Source organism: Manis javanica, chromosome 4 (assembly GCF_040802235.1).
Source record: "Manis javanica isolate MJ-LG chromosome 4, MJ_LKY, whole genome shotgun sequence".
NCBI classification, from domain to species: Eukaryota; Metazoa; Chordata; class Mammalia; order Pholidota; family Manidae; genus Manis; species Manis javanica.
Genome location: NC_133159.1, coordinates 72756431 through 72777591, shown reverse-complemented (window position 1 = coordinate 72777591; position 21161 = coordinate 72756431). Strand labels below are relative to the sequence as shown.

General features: G+C 39.2%; 1 protein-coding gene across 8 annotated transcripts in view; it reads left to right on the top strand.

Annotated features, from left to right (window-relative positions):
* Positions 1-20111: 20111 nt before the first annotated feature.
* Positions 20112-21161, top strand: part of ODF2L (outer dense fiber of sperm tails 2 like) — a 32164-nt gene continuing 31114 nt past the window's right edge. For 6 of the 8 annotated variants that reach the window (XM_073234236.1, XM_073234234.1, XM_073234235.1 and 3 more), the window contains exon 1: positions 20112-20298. The gene's annotated coding sequence lies outside the window, so the exon portion shown is untranslated. Of the gene's footprint in view, positions 20299-20351; positions 20535-21161 lie in introns of those variants that run through there. The other 2 variants (XM_073234230.1, XM_073234232.1) reach the window with 2 other exon arrangements.

Sequence of the window (21161 nt, the reverse complement as noted above, 5' to 3'; positions counted from 1 at the left end):
TCACGCCAATAACATTTTGCTGTCATTTTCTTTGGTCACACTGAATCCATAGTGACTTGCCCAGGGCTGAAACCCATTGGCAAGACAATTGGCAAAAGTTGGCAGGGTTCATTGTTGACCAAGGAAAAGGACAGGCTGCCCTGATGGGAGGGGTGCTTCAGCAGGCTGCCCCTGTGAATGGGGAGATAGTGGATCATTCCCCAATGGGTATGTGGTCTGAGGTGACTTGCCTACTAAAGGACTGGGCCCCACCCCAGGACTGGAGGTAAGTGGAGGTGACACCTGAGGCTGTAGGGGTGGCCCTTGGTATAGTAAGCAGATCTTTTGAGAAGCAGAGTGCCCGTGAGGCAGTGGGGACTGTGGGTTGGCTGCTTTTCACAGTCTTAAAAGGGTCTACAGAGGAGACCCAAGAAATGGCAGCACGAAAATGTGAGCTGCAAACTTCTGTGGATTCCCTGAGGAAGGAGATGGCATTGATGCGGGAGGAGGTAGCACAAGAGTGCCAGCATCAAGGTGCCATTGGAGATGAGATGGCAGTGCTGCCAGGTGTTCTGAAGGAGGAAGAGGCCATCAAAGAAAAAGACAAACTCCTGAGGGAAGCACAGGCAGAGGTGGCACGAGAACGTCAGCTTCAAAACATTGAGCTGAAGGTAAGAGAGCTTCTGAAGACTGAGCTGGCATTTTTTGCGAGGCACTGTAGCAGAGGAGGCACTTGGGGGAGGGAGAGAAAGGTGCCATCAGCTCCAGAAATGGAGGAGCTGGGGAAGGATGAAGTGGAGGTACCAGAGGCACTGGAGGAGGGCCTGTATTGAAAGCACGCCCAGTGGTTGTAAAGAAAATAAAGACCCAGCAGCTGAAAGTTCCCCAAGGAGAGGAGCAGCCCCCTCCCCAGGTCGTGGAGCACACTATGGTCTGCCCCTATACTTAGGCTGAGCCAGTGACTGTGGGACTTAGGGGTGGATGGAATTGTTCTCTCAAGAACAGAGATAGGAAAGCTGTCTCTCCTGACAGTGCAGCGCACCTTGAGGCAGTGATTACAAAATGAGAGATGACACATACAGTAGTTGAAGCAATGAGAACCTGAAAAGAAATTAGACCTGTTACTCACAGGAGGAATTTGAGGGGCCCTGTGAGGGTCACAAGGACCCAGATGCGGGTTGATCTGATACGGGCAGGAGTAGATGGAAGTAAATTAGACAGGAAGCTAAATAGGATCTTACTGGAGCTATGGCAACAGCTAAAACTAGAGCAGCAGTTCCAGCCATTAAAACCAAAGAATCAGAGGTCAGAGACAGAGCCATGAGTCCGGCCTGTGTGTCTGCAAGACTTTTTGCTAGAGAGGCTGGAGAATAATGTTCGAGCTTCCTTGCACAGGGATCATTGCAGAGGACTAAGGGCACATAGATTGAGAGGAGAGAATCCTGGAGGGGTGGACTGTGGATAAAATGAGAGTTCCTGTGGCCAGGATTCTCACCTGGCCCTGGTTGACTAGCTCACTGCACACCTGTGGACAGTACATGGCTGTTGACTCTATATAAAGAGCCCCACTCAGTGCTCGGTGTGCGACACAGTGGCAGGACTGCAAGGCAACAGGAGAGCAGAGCAGAGGCTGGAGTGGTGGCAGCACCAAGGACAAGAGGCCCAGAGGACGGCTGTGTGGGACAACTGTGCAGAGAGGCCCAGAGGACAGCTGTGCAGATGGAGGGGCCCAGAGGCAGAGACCGGCCAGCTGCATACAGACTTGCTCTGAGTGAATGGGATTTTAGTGACTGACCTGCCACTGTGAGAATAAAGTTGGGTATAACCCTTTCACCCGAATAACATTTTGCTGTCATTTTCTTTGGTCACACTGAATCCATAGTGAACTCACCCAGGGCCGAAACGCATTGGCAAGACACTGCCTAACATTACAATCATTATTTTCCAAAGAAGAAAAAAATAGAACAGAGAAATATAGGGGAAATATTTTTAAATAACGAGAAGTAACCAAGGAGACTCAAAGAACAATAAATAGAAATAGAAGTACAAAATTTTGACTGTTCTTTCCTATAGTCTCCTTTTGTTTTCTTCCTTCTCTGATCCCGTCCTCAGTACATCTCTGATGCTCCAGGGCTCTGCCAGATGCCCCTGCTGCCCGCAGCCCCACCAAGGGCACCAAGTCTTTTGGTTTTCCTTCTTCTCCAGCTGCTGATTCTAATCCACCTTTCAGCCCTCCAGCCCTACAAAGAACAGAAAGCAACTCCAACCAGTTGAAAAATCTGGCAGTTGGGGGTTTGGGCTCCCATCTTTGTTCTTGGAGAACAGGTACGTGGAGCTCTGAATCTCCCAACAGAACTCTTAACAAACAACATCAACCTGCACAGACCTCCCTTCCAGAGCATACCAACAGCTAGAGTAAAGTTTTTCAAACTTTAATAGCTAAGAATCACCTGCTGAGATGCAGATTCCCACTGAAGGTCAAGGTGAGGTCAATCTGCCTTGTTTACCAAGCTCCGAGGGGATGCTGAGGCTGCCAAGCCTTGGGCCACACTTGGAGCAGTCTCTGTGTCAGAAGAGCTCCCAGAGAAGAGGGATTTACTTCATGGTGACAGCTGTTACACCAGGAAGTGGCAGTGTGCAGTCTTTAAACACACTTTTTACCTTCTTATGGGAAAATCCTGTGTTTTCTTCAGAACTCAAGAGTAAAACATTGCTTTGATTATGCATGTTGATTGTGACACCATTGTTGAAATATTATTTGTAAGGAAACAAACACAACAACACAGATACATAGGTTTCAGATTCTCAAAAGTTACAATCACCTCTCTATTATTAAAGCCCCTGCCTTGAATTTGAGTTCCTTTTTCTTACTGATCATTATATGAGCCATGATTAAAATTGTTTTAATGATCTCCAGTATGTAGCCTTAAGTGAGTAATTCCCAAGGACATACCTTATTCAAACAGGGCACTGCTTCCTTAATTTTATTTCTCTCATTTCACTCATTCATTAAAAAATAACATTGTATCAAATATACTTCTAGAAGGTTGTCAAAAGCATAAAACTGTGTTGTTGCCCAATGCCAGGCACTATTCTAAGTACTGGATATAAGAGTGAGTTAAATGGACCAGCTCCCTTCCTGATGGAGTTTACATTCAGAGAAGGGAGAGACAACAAATATAATGAGATAGCTAATGACAGTGTTACTGAGAATTAGAAATCAGGTAAGGGGAAAGAGGCAATGAGAGAGTGAAGTTGGGATCTGCTGTTTTGTATTAGGTACTGAGGGAAGGCCTCACAGACGAAAGATTATCTGGAGTGAGGGAAGGACCATGTGAATACCTGAAAGAGAAATAGAGCAGGCAGAGAGGAGGGCAACCTGGAAGGCCCAGAGTATGGACGATGCCCGGAGTGAAGTGAGTACAGGAGAAAGCAGTGAGAGAGGCGGGACAGGTTCCTGGGGATGGAGGGAAAGACTGGAGCTTTCCCGTGAACCAGGAAATCAATGGTGGATGTGGAGGAGGGACATAATCTAACTTTCTGTCTTGGTTTTGTGAGGAGGCCAAGGGTGGAAGCAGGGGCCAGTGTGGTTATTGCTAACTGCAGGTGAGACTGGGGAGTCAGGCAGACCTCAGAGAACAATTTTGGTTGTCTACTTTTTTTACCTTTTAACTTTCTTTCCGCTTTCTGGGAGTTTCTTTTCCTCTCTCCATTAAATATTTTCATTGTGATGGTGAAATGAAAGCTCTTCAGCAGGTGAACTTACTAAGAGAGGAATCAAGGATCAAGGGATACTTCTTTGCCTACCCAGAAGAGCCTAGAATGATGCTGACGGACAGAAGAAGAGGCAAAGGGAGAAACCACGGCATGAAAATAATCTGGGATCTGTAGTTATCTGTAGTCAAAGGACATAAGAACATATAGTCCAAGGTTGTAACATAGGCTGTGGTTGTTGATGTCTCCTCCAGAGGTGCTCTGATACTGGGAATCATTGTCACTAATTTCATTATCAGTCACTGTCAGCTGGAGTCCCCTGTTCCTCAGAGACCCATGTGCAAGAAGTTGTCATCTGTGTCACCACCATGGTCTGTGGAAGACCAAAGGCGTCTCCTGAATTTCCGGAACTACCCGGACAATTGACTTTCTGAGTTCCTGTTTTCTAGATCTACAAATGCTCCTTCTGTGCTTCACTACATTATTTTAAATCTAGTGTTTTAAATTTTTCAAAGTAAATATACATTTGAGCAATTTGTCAGCAATTTAGATTTTACTGAGGAGTTCCTAGAGGAAGCTAAAGAGGCATTTATGTCACAGAAAAAGAAAAAAAAAACCTTTACCAGTCACTGAAGACGTCAACATTCTTTAAATAATTTCCCACAAATGTGGAGTTCCCCTGGCCCCCCAGTTGCCTCAGCCTCTTTCTGTCTCAAGGGATCTTCATCTCTCTTCCTTTGTCTTTTTCCCTTACTTTCAAGTAACCAACTAGCCACCACCACCCAGATCCCTGCCTGGCGTCACACAGAGCCAGTGTCCTGCTCCTCTGACCCACAGCACCACTCAGAAACCAGGCAGGGTGGGAGGATGAGAAGGGCTCTGGCTCAACCCCAGACATTTATGAAGTGTTCTCCCTAGGAGGGCTTGTGGCCCATGAGATTTTAGGACTCCAATGGCTTAGGCACTTCAAAAGCTATTCCAGCTCATTTCTATTTCTTCTCTAAATTCAAAGTCAAAATATTTATTCCCCTGCCATTCTTTTTCTTATGAAATATGTCATTTCTATCCCCTAACATTGCTACTTTTCCTTTACTAGCTGGTGTTGCTAAGGTCTGAGCTCTTCCCATATCCCACAGTGTCTAATACCCTACCTTGGTTCATTTTCTTGAATGATTTTCATATTTGTGTCAAGAGTTTTGGCTGTGGCTTGCTTGAAAATTCCAATGAAGGTCCAGCTTAAACTGACTATCTCTGGTCTCCTTTCTTTTTTCGTCTGTCATATAAGTATTTCTCCTCTGCCTTTTTCTATCCTCCTCCAAAAAGGCTATGGAGCAACTTAAAAGGAGTATTAGTACAGTATGCATCTTTTACTTCATAGTGTTTGTATTTTTCCCTCTATTAGAAAGTAATATGATGTCTTTAGAGTCTCATAACTAGGAAAAAGGAAAAATCAAATTTTCAATATAATGTTATAATTGGTTACTAAAAATACAATAATTTTAAAAATCAAAAGTGTATAATGACTGATATAGTTTAGCTAAAATCAAATTTCATATAAAAATACTGAGAATATTTTAAAAAGCAATGTTTAAAAGCAAGTGACAAATTTTTTACAAGAAACTTTTCAGGAAGCATTTTGTCTTTTTTAATCAAGAATAAAGGAATGAAATTTTTCTTCAGTGCCATAATTTATCCTAAATGTAATTATGTCATATGTATGTTTGATATCACTTAGAGGAGTCATCATAACATAGATTGTAGCAATGAATTGCACACTTAAATTACTAAGCAGTGGATAAAACTAAAATATTGAAATTCTGGAGTCTAAGAATATGTTAAACTTTTTGCCCTTTTGTTTCCAGAATTACATACATTTTTATTAGTGTTTATCTTTAATCCTGTGTTGCAATAATCATGTACAAGCAGGTAAGTGGTTAAGTAATTGGGCTTTGAAGTTAGACTGCCTGGATTGAAATTCCAGCCCTGCCTTTTACTGGTTGCATGGCTTTAGGTAAGTTATTAAATATCTCCTTGCTTAGTTTCTACATATGTAAAATGGGTGTAAAATTTAAATAGTACATGTAATGGTTAAAACCATGTCTAAGTCAGAGTAAGTTTAATAAATATGAATCTGTACCAATTCATGGCCTTCCTCTGGAGTGGGTGGCACTGTTACCTGCTTAACAGTCAGCCTCCACTTCTTTCTTGCTGGCAGAACCAGTCTTCCATGACAGAGGTGAAAAATGTCTGATGCTTATTTTTTCAAGCCTCCCTCATACTGCGGCATAGCTATATGACCTGACCCCAGCCAATAATCTGAGGAGTAGGCTGCTAGCAGGAGGGAGGTGGAGAAAGAGGTGGTAGTGTTGGGATCATTATAGAAAAGATTTTCCTCCCTGAAAAACAGAAAAATGTCTATGAAAGCTCCACCCTTCTTCCTCATAAGGGTGCCAGAAACTGAGGCAGCCTCTGTGGCCATTAGGTGGAAGGTGAGGAGGGCAGCCAAAAGCACAGGGTAGCAGAGCTGAAAGGTGGAGAGAGCCTGTGTGCCTGATGACCTGGTAACAGCTGAGCCAACCCAGGAGGGCCTAACCCCAGAATTCGTACAGCGTGAAGTCATGAGGTTCCCAATTCTTTATGCCATCATTAGTCAGGCATCCTGTGACTTCTGCCAAAACTGTTCAAACTGATGAAGGAGCTTCGGAAAATAGCACGGACGTTTCTAAAGAGTGCTAATCAGTGTTTGGAAACGTACATAAAGTAGTTAAATATGCAAAATGTATGATATTTTGATGAGCAAATTATTTTCACCTCCTAGAAAAATTTTGACCAAGCAATTTTATTTCTATATAAAATGATCATATTTAGCTTCAATAAGCTAGGGAGGAAAAGACCTTTTGAAAAATGCCTATCCAAAGCAGACAAGCCTAAAATAAAATAATAATAAAAACAATAACAACAAAGCTAATCCTTTAGCTTTCTTAAGCTTTTCTTAAAGTGTAAACTAGACCATAATTTGCTAATTATGAAAATTTCATACTTGTATCCCTGCATAATTAATTTTCTGTCTCCAAACAACCACATTCCATCTTCATCTGAATACATATGAATATTGGGAGTCTATCATTTTCTGAGTGTTCTTTAAATAGTTAACTAACTCAAAGTAACTTCTAGCTCTGTTAGTAAATTTTTAAATGATACAAGAATAATAAAGCAGTGTCTATTCTCTCAACAATCACACAGCATCTTTATGCCAGGAGACTTCAATTGCTTACATTTATTCTTAAAGCTTTTAATATATAATCAGAGCCAAATAACAATGTACTTTAAAAAGGAAAATCCATATTCATGCTTCCTTTTCCCTTGGTCAGCCAAATAAATGCTTATGTCCAGAGGATAGACTATTGAGCTTACAATTATAAACTTACAATAAACAGTGTTATTTTCTGCATATCTTAAGGTAAAGTTCTGATTCAAAAATGGCTGTATAAAATACTAAATGTTCCATATATGAGCTAATTTTCTTAAATGCAAATAGTGAACATATGTTACAACTTGGGCTAAGTTTGACACTTTACTTAACTGGTCAAATGTTCTGGACTTTTGTAGGCTATGACAGTTACTGGAATCATTCATAGTTTAGATAGAAAAGTAGATTCACATATGCTATTAACTTCTTTTTGAAGCTTAAATCTGAAGCTTCCAACTTTTGTGGAAAATATCTAGATGATAAGAGATAATCGTATCCAGCAATACCACTGCTTGGTACTTACCTAAAGACATACATGTCTGCATTAAAGACTGCGTGCAGATGTTAGTAGCATCTTTACTCATAACTGCCAAAAACTTGGAAGAAACTGAGATGTTCTTCAGTACAGTGGAATATTGTTCAAAGCTAAAAAGAAATGAGCTGTCAAGCCATGAAAAAAACATGGAGAAAAACTTAACTACATATTATCAAGATAAAGAGACTGATCCAAAAACGCCACTTACAATATGATTCCCATTATAAAATATGCTGGAAAAAGCAAAATATGAAGATAATTAAAAAGTCAGTGGTTGTGAGAGTTTGGGGAGAGGGGGAGATGAATAGGCAGAGCACAGGGGATTTTTTTAGGGCAGTGAAAATACCCTGTATGGTACCACAGTGGCAAATACATGTGCTTATACATTTGTCAGATCCATAGAATGCACAACACCAAGGGTAAACTGAATGTAAACTACGGATTCTGGGTGATAATGATGTGGCAATCTAGGATCATCAGTTGTAACAGATGCTCCATTTCGTGGCAGATGTTGATAATGGAGGAGGCAAGGCATGTGTAAGCGCAAGGGTATATGTAAGATCTCTGTACCTTCCTCTCAATTTTGCTGTGAACCTAAAACTGCTCTAAAAAAGTCTTAAAAAGGAGAGAGAGAATCATTCTTGATTTTTATGTTACGTACTTTTGTACCTAAAACAATAATTAGTTACTAATATCTACAACTTTCAGGGCCTTAATGATTTAATCAGACAAGGCTGTGTTCTACTAATATGACCCCGACCATCGAACATTCTTATAAGATAGGTAGAATTATTTTTTAATTTTTGTAAAAGAAAAACAAGGCTTAAAGGAATAACTTGCCCAAGACCTGTAGCTAGAAAATATTAATTCTGGCTGGTGGGGTTCCAGAGCACTTGCTGCTGACCACTGTGTGATTGTAACAACCCATTTCAACCTCACTGCATGCTTCTGCCACACCTGAGCCTGACCTCCAATGGTTTAGTTAGTGCAGAACTGACGTGGTTGCCTTTCTGGAAGGTTTCAACAACACGCAGCATGTTGCCCACTGCTATTGATTAAATACCTGTGTTCTCCAAAAGTTCATATTTTAAAGTTCTAATCACCATTGTGTTGATAATTGGAGAAGGGGCCTTTGGAGAGTTATTAGGTTGAGAGTGGAGCCCTCTTTATGGGATTAGTGCCCTTATAAGAAGAGACGTGAGAGAGCTTCCTTCCTCTCTCTCTTTCTCCTGTGTGAGGATTTAGCAAAAAGGTATCCATTTGAAAACCAGGAAGAGGGCTCTCACCAGGAACCGAGTCAGCTAGCATCTTAATCTTGGACTTCTCAGCCTTCAGAACTGTGAGCAATAACTTTCTGTTGTTTAAACCACCCAGTCAATGGCGTTTTGGTTACAGCAGCTCAAACTAAAACATGCACTAACACTCTATTTAGTAAAAGTAATGCCTGTTCCCCAAGGCTTAGCTCAGCCCTCATTTGACTTACCCTATGGACAAGCACCCTCATAGTGAATAGAATAGAATAGGAAGTCCAGAAGTACACCCACATATACATGATCTCATAATTTTCAACAAAAACAGTAAGTTGATTCAATGTGGAAGAGAAAGCTCTTTAAATAAATGATGGTGAGACAGTTGGATATCTGTATATAAAAAGTAAGCCTTAAACTCTATTTGATTCCTTACAAAAAATGAATTCAAGATGGATCATTCATTAAAATGTAAAACTTAGGATCATAAAACTTCTAGAAAAAACATACAAATGTGGAATTGTGAAGCACAAAACTATTGGAGGAAAAATGTTGATGAACTGTATTATATCAAAATTAAAAATTTCTACTATCAAAGGACACATCAAGAAAACCAATTACAAGATACAAACTGGGAGAAAGTATTCATTATATATATATATTTGACAAAAGACTTTTTCAAAAAATATAAAGAACTCCTACAAATCAATAATAAAAGGTTAACTCAACACAAAAATTTTCTAAAGCTTTGAATAACACTTCTTAAAATATATACATATGGTTCCTAACTATTGAAAAGGTCATCAACATCATTACTTATCAGGGAAATGCAAATAATATCACAATGAGATGCCACTTCACAGCCAGTACAACAGCTAAAATAAAAAAGTTGGCTATAATAAAGGTTGGCAAGGGTATGTAGCAGTTGGATCTCTCATACATTGCTGGCTGGTACAATCACTTTGAAGATGGAGATAGCATTTTCGTTTTTTTAAAAATTTATTTATCTTTAATGAAGTGTCAATGATACATACTCTTGTGAAGGTTTCCCATGATCTACATTGTGGTTACTACATTCACCCCACAACCCATTGCTGTCAATGTCCATCAGGATAGTAAAATGCCAGAGTCACTACTTGTCTTCTCTGTGCTATACTGTCTTCCTCATGACCTCCCCACACACCATGTGTACAAATCATAATGCCCTTAAATCCCCTTTCCCCTCCCTCCCTGACACCTTGTCTTTGGTAACCACTAGTCCCTTTTTGGAGTCTATGAGTCTACTGCTTTTTTTTTGCCTTTAGTTTTGCTTTGTTGTTATACTCCACAAATGATGGCTGAATAATATTCTATTGTATACATGTACCTCCTCTTTATCCATTCATCTACTGATGGACACTTAGGATGCTTCCATATCTTGGCTATTGTAAATAGTGCAGTGATAAACATAAGGGTGCATATGTCTTTTTGAATCTGGGGTCTTGTTTTCTTTGGGTAAATTCCCAGGAGTAGAATTCCTGGGTCAAATGGTATTTCTATTTTTAGTTTTTTGAGGAACCTTCATATTGCTTTCCATAATGGTTGAATTAATTTACATATCCACCAGCAGTATAGGAGGGTTCCCCGTTCACATCCTAAACAGCATTTGTTGTTCTTTGTCTTTTGGATGTTGGCTATCCTAACTGATGTGAAGTGATATCTCATTGTGGTTTTAATTTGCATTTCTTTGATGATTAGTGATGTGCAGCATCTTTTCATGTGGCTGTTGGACATCTGAATTTCTTCTTTGGAGAAGTGTCTGCTCAGATCCTTTGCCCATTTTTTAAACAGGTTATTTGCTTCTTGGGTGTTGAGGCACGTAAGTTCTTTATATATTTTGGATGTTAACCCTTTGGAGGATATGTTATTTATGAATATATTCTTCCATACTATAGGATGCCTTTTTGTTCTACTGATGATTTCCTTTGCTGTACAGAGGCTTTTTAGTTTGAAGTAGTCCCATTTGTTCATTTTTGCTTTTGTTTACCTTTCCCAAGAAGATGTGTTCAGAAAAAAGATGGTTATATTTATATTCAAGAGAGTTTTGCCTATGTTTTCTTCTAAGAGTTTTGTGGTTTCATGACTTACATTCATGTCTTTTGATCCATTCTGAGTTTACTTTTGTGTATACATCTAGACAATAATCCAGTTTAATTCTCTGACATGTAGCTGTCCAATTTTGCCAACACCAGTTGTTGAATTTGCTATCATCTCCCCATTGTATATCCATGGCTCCTTTATTGTATATTAATTGACCATATATGCTTGTGTTTATATCTAGGCTCTCTATTCTGTTCCATTGATCTATAGGTCTGTTCTTGTGCCAGTACCAAGTTATTTTGATTACTGTGGCTTTGTAGTAGAGCTTGAAGTTAGGGAGCATAATCCCCCCACCTTTATTCTTCCTTCTCAGAATTGCTTTGGCTATTTGGGGTCTTTGTGGTTCCATTTGAATTTTAGAACTATTTATTCTAGTTCATTGAGTAATGCTGTTGGTATTTTGATAGGGATTGCATTGAATCTGCAGATTGCTTTAGGCAGGATGGACACTTTTTCAATATTAATTCTTCCTATCAATGAGAGGTGATGTATTTACATTTATTGGTGTCTCCTTTAATTTCTCTCATGGGTGTCTTGTAGTTTTCAGAGTTTAGGTCTTTTACCTCCTTGGTTAGGTTTATTCCTAGGTGTTTTATTCTTTTTGATGCTGTTGTGCATGGAATTGTTTTCCTGATTTCATTGTTAATATATAGGAATGCAACAGATTTCTGTTTATTAATTTTGTATCCTGCAACTTTGCTGAATTCAGGTATTAGTTTTAGTAGTTTTCGGGTGGATTTTTAAGGGTTTTTTATGTACAATATGTCATCTGTAAACAGTGACAGTTTACCTTCTTCCTTACCAATATGGATGCCTTTAATTTCTTTGTGTTGTCTGATTGCTGTGGCTAGGCCCTCCAGTACTATGTTGAATAAAAGTGGGGAGAGTGCACATTCTTGTCTTATCCCTGATTCTGAGGAAAAGCTTTCAGCTTTTTGCTGTTAAATATGATGTTGTCTGTGGGTTTATCATATATGGCCTTTATTATGTTGAGGTACTTGCCCTCTGTACCCATTTTGTTGAGAGTTTTTATCATGAATGGATGTTTAATTCTGCCAAATGCTTTTTCAGCATCTATGGAGATGATTAGGTGGTTTTTGTCCTCCTTTTTGTTGATGTGGTGGATGATGTTGATGGATTTTTAAATATTGTATGGTCCTTGCATCCCTAAAAGGAATCCTACTTGATCATGATGGATGATCTTTTTTGATATGTTTTTGAACTCGGCTTGCTAATATTTTGTTGAGTATTTTTGCATGTATGTTCATCAGGGATATTGGTCTGTAATTTTCTTTTTTGTGTGTGGTTTCTTTGCCTGGTTTTGGTATTAGGGTAATGCTAGCTTCATGGAATGAATTTGGAAGTATTCCCTCTTCTTCTACTTTTGGAAAACTTTAAGGAGGAGGGGTATTAGATCTTCTCTAAATGTTTGATAAAATTCAGTGGTGAAGCCATCTGGTATGGGTATTTTGTTCTTAGGTTGTTTTTTGATTATCAATTCAATTTCATTGCTGGTAATTGATCTGTTCACATTTTCTGTTTCTTCCTGGGTCAATCTTGGATGGTGGTATTTTTCTAGAAAGTTGTCCATTTATTTCTTCTAGGTTTCCCAATTTTGTTAACATATAATTTTTCATAGTATTCTCTGATAATTTTTTGTACTTCTGTGGTGTCTGTGGTGATTTTTCCTTTCTCATTTCTGATTCTGTTTATGTGTGTAGACTCTTTTTCTTGTTATGTCTGACTAGGGGTTTATCTGTTTTGTTTATTTTCTTGAAGAACCAGCTCCTGCTGTTATCTGCTGTTATTGATTCTTTCTATTGTTTAATTCCTCTCAATTTTATTTATTTCTGCTCTGATCTTTATTATGTCCCTCCTTCTACTGACTTTTGGCCTCATTTGTTCTTTATTTTCTAGTTTCACTAATTGTGAGTTTAGACTGTTCATTTGGGATTGTTCTTCTTTTCTGAGATAAGCCTGTATTGCAATATATTTACCTCTTAGCACAGCCTTCACTGCATCCCACAGATTTTGCAGTGTTGAGTTATTGTTGTTATTTGTCTCCATATATTGCTTGATTTCTGTTTTTACCATTGATTATTTAGAAGTGTGTTGTGAAGCCTCTACATATTTGTGGGTTTTTTAGTTTTCTTTGCATAATTTATTTTTAGTTTCATACCTTTGTGGTCTGAGAAGCTGGTTGGTACAATTTCAATCTTTTTGAATTTACCAAGGCTCTTTTTTTTGCCTAGTCTATGATCTATTCTTGAAAATGTTCCATGTGCACTTGAGAAGAATGTGTATCCTGCAGTTTTTGAGTGGAGTGTTCTGTAAATATGTGTTAGGCCCATCTGTTCTAATGTGTTATTCAGTGCCTCTGTGTCCTTCCTTATTTTCTGTCTGTTTGATCTGTCCTTTGGAGTGAGTGGAGTGTTGAAGTCTCCCAAAATGAATGCATTGGAAATCATGCATTGGAATGCATTGCTTTCTATTTCCTCCTTTAATTCTGTTAGTATTGGTTTCACATATGTAGGTGCTGCTATGTTGGGTGCATAGTTATTTATAATGGTTATATCCTCTTGTTGGGCTGACCCCTTTCTCATTATGTAGTGCCTCTGTTCTTTGTCTCTTGTTACCTTCTTTGTTTTGAAATTTATTTTGTCTGATACTAGTACTGCAACTCCTGCCTTTTTCTCCCTATTATTTGCATGAATATCTCTTTCCATCCCTTCACTTTTAGTCTATATGTCTTTGGGTTTGAAGTGAGTCTCTTATAGGCAGCATATAGACAGGTTTTGTTTTTTTATCCATTCAGTAACTCTATGTCTTTTGATTGGTGCATTCAGTCCATTTACATTTAGGGTAATTATTCATAGATATATACTTATTGCCATTGCAGGCTTTAGATTCATGATTTCCAAAGGTTCAAGGGTAAGATAGCATTTTCTTAGCAAATTAAAGGTATGCATGTCCCATCACTTAGCAATTCCACTCCTAGGTAAGAAAATGAAAACATATGTTCATAAAATGCCTTTACAAGATTGGTCATAGCAGACATATTCATAATAACCAAAACTGCAAGCCACAAAATATCTATCAACAGGAGAACTGATAATTGTGATATATATATATATGAATACTACTCAGCTATAAGAAGGAATAAACTACCAAAGTGTGCATTTACAAGAATGGTCATAGCAGACCTATTCATAGTAACCAAAAAATGCAAACAACTAAATATATGTATATATATAACTGAATACTACTCAGCAATAAGAAGGAATAAAATTTGCAACAATAATGGACCTAAGAAAAAAATATATATATATAGTGAAAGGAAGCAGATGTAAAAGAATATGTATGATTGCATTTATATGAAGATTAAGAACAGGCTAAATTAGCCTTCAGGGACAGAAATTAGAGAGGTTGTCTTGGTATGTGTGTATGTGAGGGGGTGAAGGTAGTTTTGGTTAATGGACTGAAAGGGAATACAAGTAAACTCACTGGGTTGATGTGAATGTTCTACATCTTGTTTTACTTCATGGCATCATGGGTTTATATAATTGTCAGAACTCATAATATAAAACTCATATTATGAACAATTTAGTATCTGTGTACCATAATGAATGGAAATTAGACCTCAATTTAAAAGTGGCCTGTAGTTACCTGTAATTGAAAGCAAGTCTTTGATGGGAATGGTAGAAATGAAGAATGACAAGATTGAGGAGTGGGTTTGCCATTTATAACTGCACTAAGATGCTTAAAGGAAATGTGATAAGCTCAGAGGTCCCATGATCTTCTATGATTGCTGTAAGTGTATCTCTGTGGCTTTTGCTGGGTGATAGATCCAAACCGAGTATAAATGCTCTGAAGAGCTGAATAACAAGGTAAGTTGAAAATAGCCTCACCAATTTTTTTTGTAAAAAATTAAGGCATTGATTGAGAATTGGATCTTGAGAATCATAATGGAGCTCTTTGGGTATACTGGGTAATTCTGTCATCTGGATAGACAGACCCTACAGAACTCTTTGCTTTCTGAAGAACCTCCTTCTCTATTATAGAGCTAGTCTTTTCTTTGAGAATTCTGAAGTAACTTCATCTTAGGGATTTACCTTGTGAGGAGTCCCTGATTTTCCTCATAATTCACTGTTATCACTTCTTTATACCTCTAAACCAGCACCATCCAGTAGAAATATAATGTGAAGTGCATATGTAATTTAAAATTTTCTAGTATCCACATTAAAAACAGTAAAAAGAAATGCTTTAAATTTTAATATCTTTTTAACTTAACATATTCTAAATATTATCATTTCAACATGTAGTTAATATAAAAAATTAGGATATTTTACATTCTTTCTTCATATGCAAAATCAGGACACATTTTGCACTTACAACATATCTCATTGAAGATTAGTCCCATTTTAAATGTTCAGTAGCCATAGGCAGCTAGTGGCTTCTGTATTCCCTGTATTGGACCAGGGTTTCTTAACATCAGCATTGTTGACATTTGGGCTGAATACATTTTTTGTTGTGGGTGCTATCCTGTGCATTAGCAACATCCTTGCCTGTATCTAGTTGCCAGTAGTAGTTGATCTATAGTTAGGTCTCAGTGTATTCCAGGGCACAAGTAAAAGGTGTGACCCAGGAGAAGGCTTTCATACTAAAAAGTGTGCTAGATTTTGTTTATTTATATTGGCAAAAATCTTATATAGTATGACAATGACATCTAAGGGTGTTAGACCAGAGATGAAAGAATGCAATTTTTGATGAGATCAAAATGATCAATATGTATATACTTACCAGATGTCCTGGATTTATTGTGCTTAACTAAGCATCTTTAAGTGATTCTAAAAGTTTTCTCAGTTGTTTGAAATCTTAGTTCAAAGGTAGCCTGCACTAAATAAAGTTAAAATTCTAGAAATCTCTATATATTTTAGAGGATTGATTTAAAAGACTTACAGAAATACGACAGTTGAAACAGATTTATCATGACCCAATCACCTCTCTCCAAATGTGTCTTGAGAGGTCCCAGAGCACTTTCTCTTCTTTAATGCATTGAGAAAATATTGGGAAGAAGAATGCCGGACTTCTTTAAAAGCACTGTAGTTGCTGTCCTTTAAGTCCAGGGATGAAATAAGGAGATACTCACTTGATCTAATGGGATTCTAATTCCCTGATAGAAATAGTAAGATCTCAAAGTGGCAGAAGCCACATGACAACATGTAACCATCAGAGGTGAAGTAGCTGTAATTACTTAAATAGGCAGCAGGGCCAGTAATAGGCAGCTATAGATCAACCACTACTGGCAACTAGTTGATAGAGGCCAAGGATGCTGCTAACGCACATCTGCAGCTTCTGCCTGTGTTGCTTGGGATTAATCATAGTTGCTTGATGAGGAAGGATCTTTACCGGTGGGTTTTTCTAGAATTGAAATGGATGGAAAGCCTACTAAAATCCTGCTTGATCTGTAGAATGAAAAGTTGCTAGCTCTGTTGAAGAGAGACCTGAACTTCATCACCTTAATAGAGATTTACGTCTTGGCATTGGCTTCTTAACTCATGGCTATTATAAGAAGAATAATTGGTAGCTCCTGAAACTGTCCTTTTCTAACAGAAGAGTAAGTCAAAAGCAATACAGTATTCCTACAGCAATTCTAGTGATTAGTACCACCACCAAAGACTTGAAAGATGCAGAAATGGTGATTCTCACCTCCCTCTCAGTGAACCTTCCATTTGGCCTTTGTAGAAGATACATGGGTCAACTAAAATGTTGATCCTGGTGTAGTTTTCTTATCAGGTGAAATAGCTCCTAGAGCACAGATAAATAACTGGCAAATGCCTTTTACTCATCCTGGCATGTGTGGAACTATGGAAGTTATTCACTTTCATCTGGAAGTGAGAAAATGTGAGAGAATGTATTTCTTTACATAAGGATTATGTTAATTCTTTAATTCTTTGCCATAATTTAGTATGCAGGGACCATAGTCATGAGTTTCATCACCTTATGGGATATCACTTTTATCTACTTCACTTATGATATTGTGCTGGGAGGACCTGATGATCAGGTAATAGCACATACCGTAGATGCCTTGTGTAGTAAATTGTCTTTCCATAGACGCAATGTGACCTTGACCCTTTCTCATCAATGACCCTTACCCATTATTTGGATAATAAAATTCAGCAGAAGGGATTATGTACAACTTATGTGGCCTTAGATCTGCAGCTTCTGCCTGTGTTGCTTGGAACACTCACTTGGATGTAGATTCCATGAAAAAAAGCTCAAGATGGCCACATGTAGAGCCACATGGATAGAGTAGGAGAGGTCCTAGCCTCCTAACTGAGCCCACCAAGTCACCAGACTAGAGGTAAAGTCATCTTGAATGTTCCAGCCTCTGCAGCAGTCTGATTACAACTTGATGAGATGAGAGATCCTGGCTTTGGCCATGTGGAGAGAAAAGCCACCCAGCTGAACCCTGTCTGAATTTCGGACCCACAGAATCATGAACAAATAAAATCATTGTTTTAAACCACTGAATTGGTTAAAGTAGCAAAAGAAAACCACAACACACTGGAAAGAACAAAAGCAATTAAGAGAATGGGGGATAAACCCTATGAAAGTTCAGGGTTCTATTATCTCAGCGAATTGTCCTGGGTCTAGTGGTCGGGGAAATATTAGGTTAATCCCTCAAAATGAAAGTTGTTCCCCTTTGCATCCCCTTGGGTCATGGTGTTAACTAGGGTTACTCACACAGCTGCATTTAGCTGGAACATGACTGGCTCTTCAAAGTCAGTGGCTCATGTGCCTGGCACATCAGGTAGGTAGCTGGAACTGCTGGGATCTTACTGAGTTTCGCTCTGTGGCAGGGTGATTGAATTTCTTATATGGCACCTAACTTTCAGTAGAGGAAAGCAGAACCTGCTAGGGGTCTTGAGGCCTAGGTCTGGACTCACTTTCACTACATTCTGTCATTCAAATTCAAAAGGAGGGAACTAGACTCCTTTTGTGATGTGTGTATAGGAGTGAGAAGAATTGTTTGGAGGCCATCTTTGGAAAGGTAACCACACCACCACACCATTTTTTTAATTAAATTGCTTTTTTATTTTTTATTTATTTTTATTATTCATCAGGTATCTTTAATTTAGTATTTCATTGTTTTCTATTTTTTCATTATAGTATATATTTGTTGCTGCAAGGAAGGAAAACACACTTACCATCCAACACTGTCTTGGTGCATTTTACAAAATCCTGCTGCATTTTGTATTCCAAAATATATCACACAGCCAGGCCAAATAAAAGTAAAATACTCCGCCTTTTGATGAGAAAGTGTCAAGGTCACATTGCATCTATGGAAAGACAATTTACTACACAAGGCATCTACGGTATGTACTATTACCTGATCATCAGGTCCTCTCAGCACAATATCATAAATGAAGCAGATAAAAGTGATATCCCATAAGGTGATAAAATTCATGACCATGGGCCCTGCATACTAAAGTATGGCAGAGAATTAGAGAATTAACATAGTCCTTACATAAAGAAATACATTCTCTCACATTTTCTCACTTCCTGATGAAAGTGAACAACTTCCATTGTTCCACACATATCAGGATGAGTAAAAGGCATTTGCCAGAGTTATTTATCTGTACTCTAGGAGCATCACTAATGAGTTCAGTTTACTAGACACTTGATGTTTTAAATGCTTTATATCAGAGGTCTGCACACTATGTCCTGTGGGCCAACTCTATCCTGGTTCCTATATTTGTAAATCAAATTTTACTGAAACACAGTCCAGCCATGTGTTTATGTAGCCTGATTGCTTCCTTTATGCAACAATGGCAGAGTTAAATATCACAGAGACAGTACAACCCACAATATCTAAAATATTTACTGCATGGTCATTTACAGAAAAAGTATGAAATTCTTCATGCATTGTTTCATAGGTGGTCAAATGCTTAATGATATTTGGGGGAAACGGGTTTTTGCTTGAGATAGAATGCATTATTTTTTTCCATTTAAATAATAATAGAATAGGGCATCTTTCTGTGTAAAAATTCACTATCCAACCAGAAATCAGGAACAGTTTAATTAAGAGGATGAGGGATGCCATATTTAACCAGCCAATTCAGTTAAAATTTCCATTTGAGAATCTAATGTAATCATTTTGGCATTTTGTAAGTTTCCTCTTGAATGTCTAGTAAAGGTAATTATATCTAATGCCAAAGCAGTTTAATTAAAACAAGTACTTTTTTTCATGAGGAGCCTAATTTCTGTGTACAATTCTTTTTCTTAATAGTGTTAGTGCTGGAAAGCCTCGGAATTATGTTTCTTGCTCCAACTCCACAGGTCTCCCTTCTCCTTTTTAAGCAATGAGAAGACTGGCCCAGAAAAGTTAGTTAACTTGCAAAAAGTTCATGATTTATCAGCGACACTAGGTACTTAAATCCCAAGTCCCCAGTGCTTTTAGCATTTGCACATATGAAACAGTTATGTGTCACGAATGAACTTTTAACTCTCATGAACTTTTTGCTGCACAGCCAGTGCTGGGGAAAAAAAAGCAGTGCCGGAATCATCAATGGAAAACATTCCTTAGTAAAAACAGTAATGAGGTACCCCATGGTTAAACTGCTCATTTGATAGTTGCTCTATTTGTAAATTTGATATGATAACGTAAGATTTTTAACATGAACGTTAAGTTGATGCATTGGGTAAAGTGTACTTTCCAAATAAATTCTGGCCCTGGTTCAGGAGTGTGTAAACCGTAGCAGTTGGCTGTAGCACAAAGAATTTGAGACCTGAAAGGTGCATTGCAGATCATTGCCCAGCTCTCCCATTTAACAGAAGAAAACAGAGGGCCAGGGAAGGATCTCAGCTGAACAATATCATACATTTAAAACGAGGTTTCTTCCGGTCGCTGTTGCCTTGACTTTTTCAAATCTCCCCTTTAAAAAGCAAAAGCGGGACACTTGCAGGCCAAGTGTCAGAAAATCCGGAATCTATCAGCCCTATTTACCTTTCCGGCTCAGTTCAGTTTAACATTTTTGGTAACTACATACAACTACGGCCCTTTTTGTAAAATTAAAGGTTTATATTTAAGAAAAAAAACAAAAAAAAACAAAGCCCCACGGGAGAAGCAAACCGCCTCTCTCGCATCCCGCCCCCTCCCGTCCTCCAATAGCAACAGACGCTGGCACTCGCTTCCCTGACGCAGCCCACTGGCTGCCCGGCTGCGGCCAATGGGAGGGCGGGGTGGCCGTTGCCACAGAAGCCGCTCGCTGGTTGCCAGCCCCGCTTTTGTCCCGCTTGCGCTTGGGCGGGCACTCTTCCAAGGCAGCAGTTCTAAGAATTCGCCTGCTTTGCGCCTCGCATCTTTTCACCCACTGCCCTGCCTTCTGTATCCCGCTGACTCCCCGCCGTTCGAGGGTAGGAGGGCACAGGTAAGCTTGCTGGGGTTTACACTAACGTTAGAGACCGTTTGCCTCGGCGACCCCCGCGGGATGACGTCACGGCGACGTACTGACGCAGAGGTGTGGCGTAGGCGCGCTTCCGGGAGGGAGAGTCATGGCCTTGCATGGTCGCCAGGCTGTTTCCTCCAGTGGCCCTTGGGCATGTTGGGACTGCGGTAGTGGTTCCCGGAGGTGAACTATCCAGAGCTAGACCTCGGCCCACTTTTGTCCGTATCCCTCACTTACCTCTGACCTACTGCCTGTGCTGAGAAAAAAGCAGCTAGGCTCCTCTTCTCAGGAATGGTGTGGTTCTTGGGACAGCAGGGTAGATTAGCCGAGGTGGGCTTGTCCTCTGGCCGGCCCGGCTCAAGCTTGTGGGTGTTTCGTTCCGAAATAGTGTTTGTTCTCTTACTCATTCTGCTGGCTTTTAAGCGCCCACCATAAATTATACCATCTGAGGTAGGCCCTGGAGCTCCTTGAGAATACTGGACGCTTCAGGAAATAATTCTCCAAGGTCCTTCTAGGTTCCAGGAAACCCCTTCGATAAAGTGTGCGGCCCTGGGCAGGTCTCAACGTTGCTGGCTTCAGTTTTCCTTATCTGTAAAATGGGAACAATAATCACTTTGGTGTGGTGGTAATAAAGAGATTAAGTCAGTCAGTGGCAGGTTTTCAGTATAGGTGGTCAGTTAAGTGGAATTTACTGAGAAAACCATAGACAGATTGAGGCTAGTGCTGGGGATAAAGTCTATGGTGGACACAAGTTTCCCGATCACCTCACTTACTGCAGAACTTAAGATGTTTTGAATCAATGGAGTCCCGGAGTATTTACAAGCACCACTTGGTTAGTTGTGCTT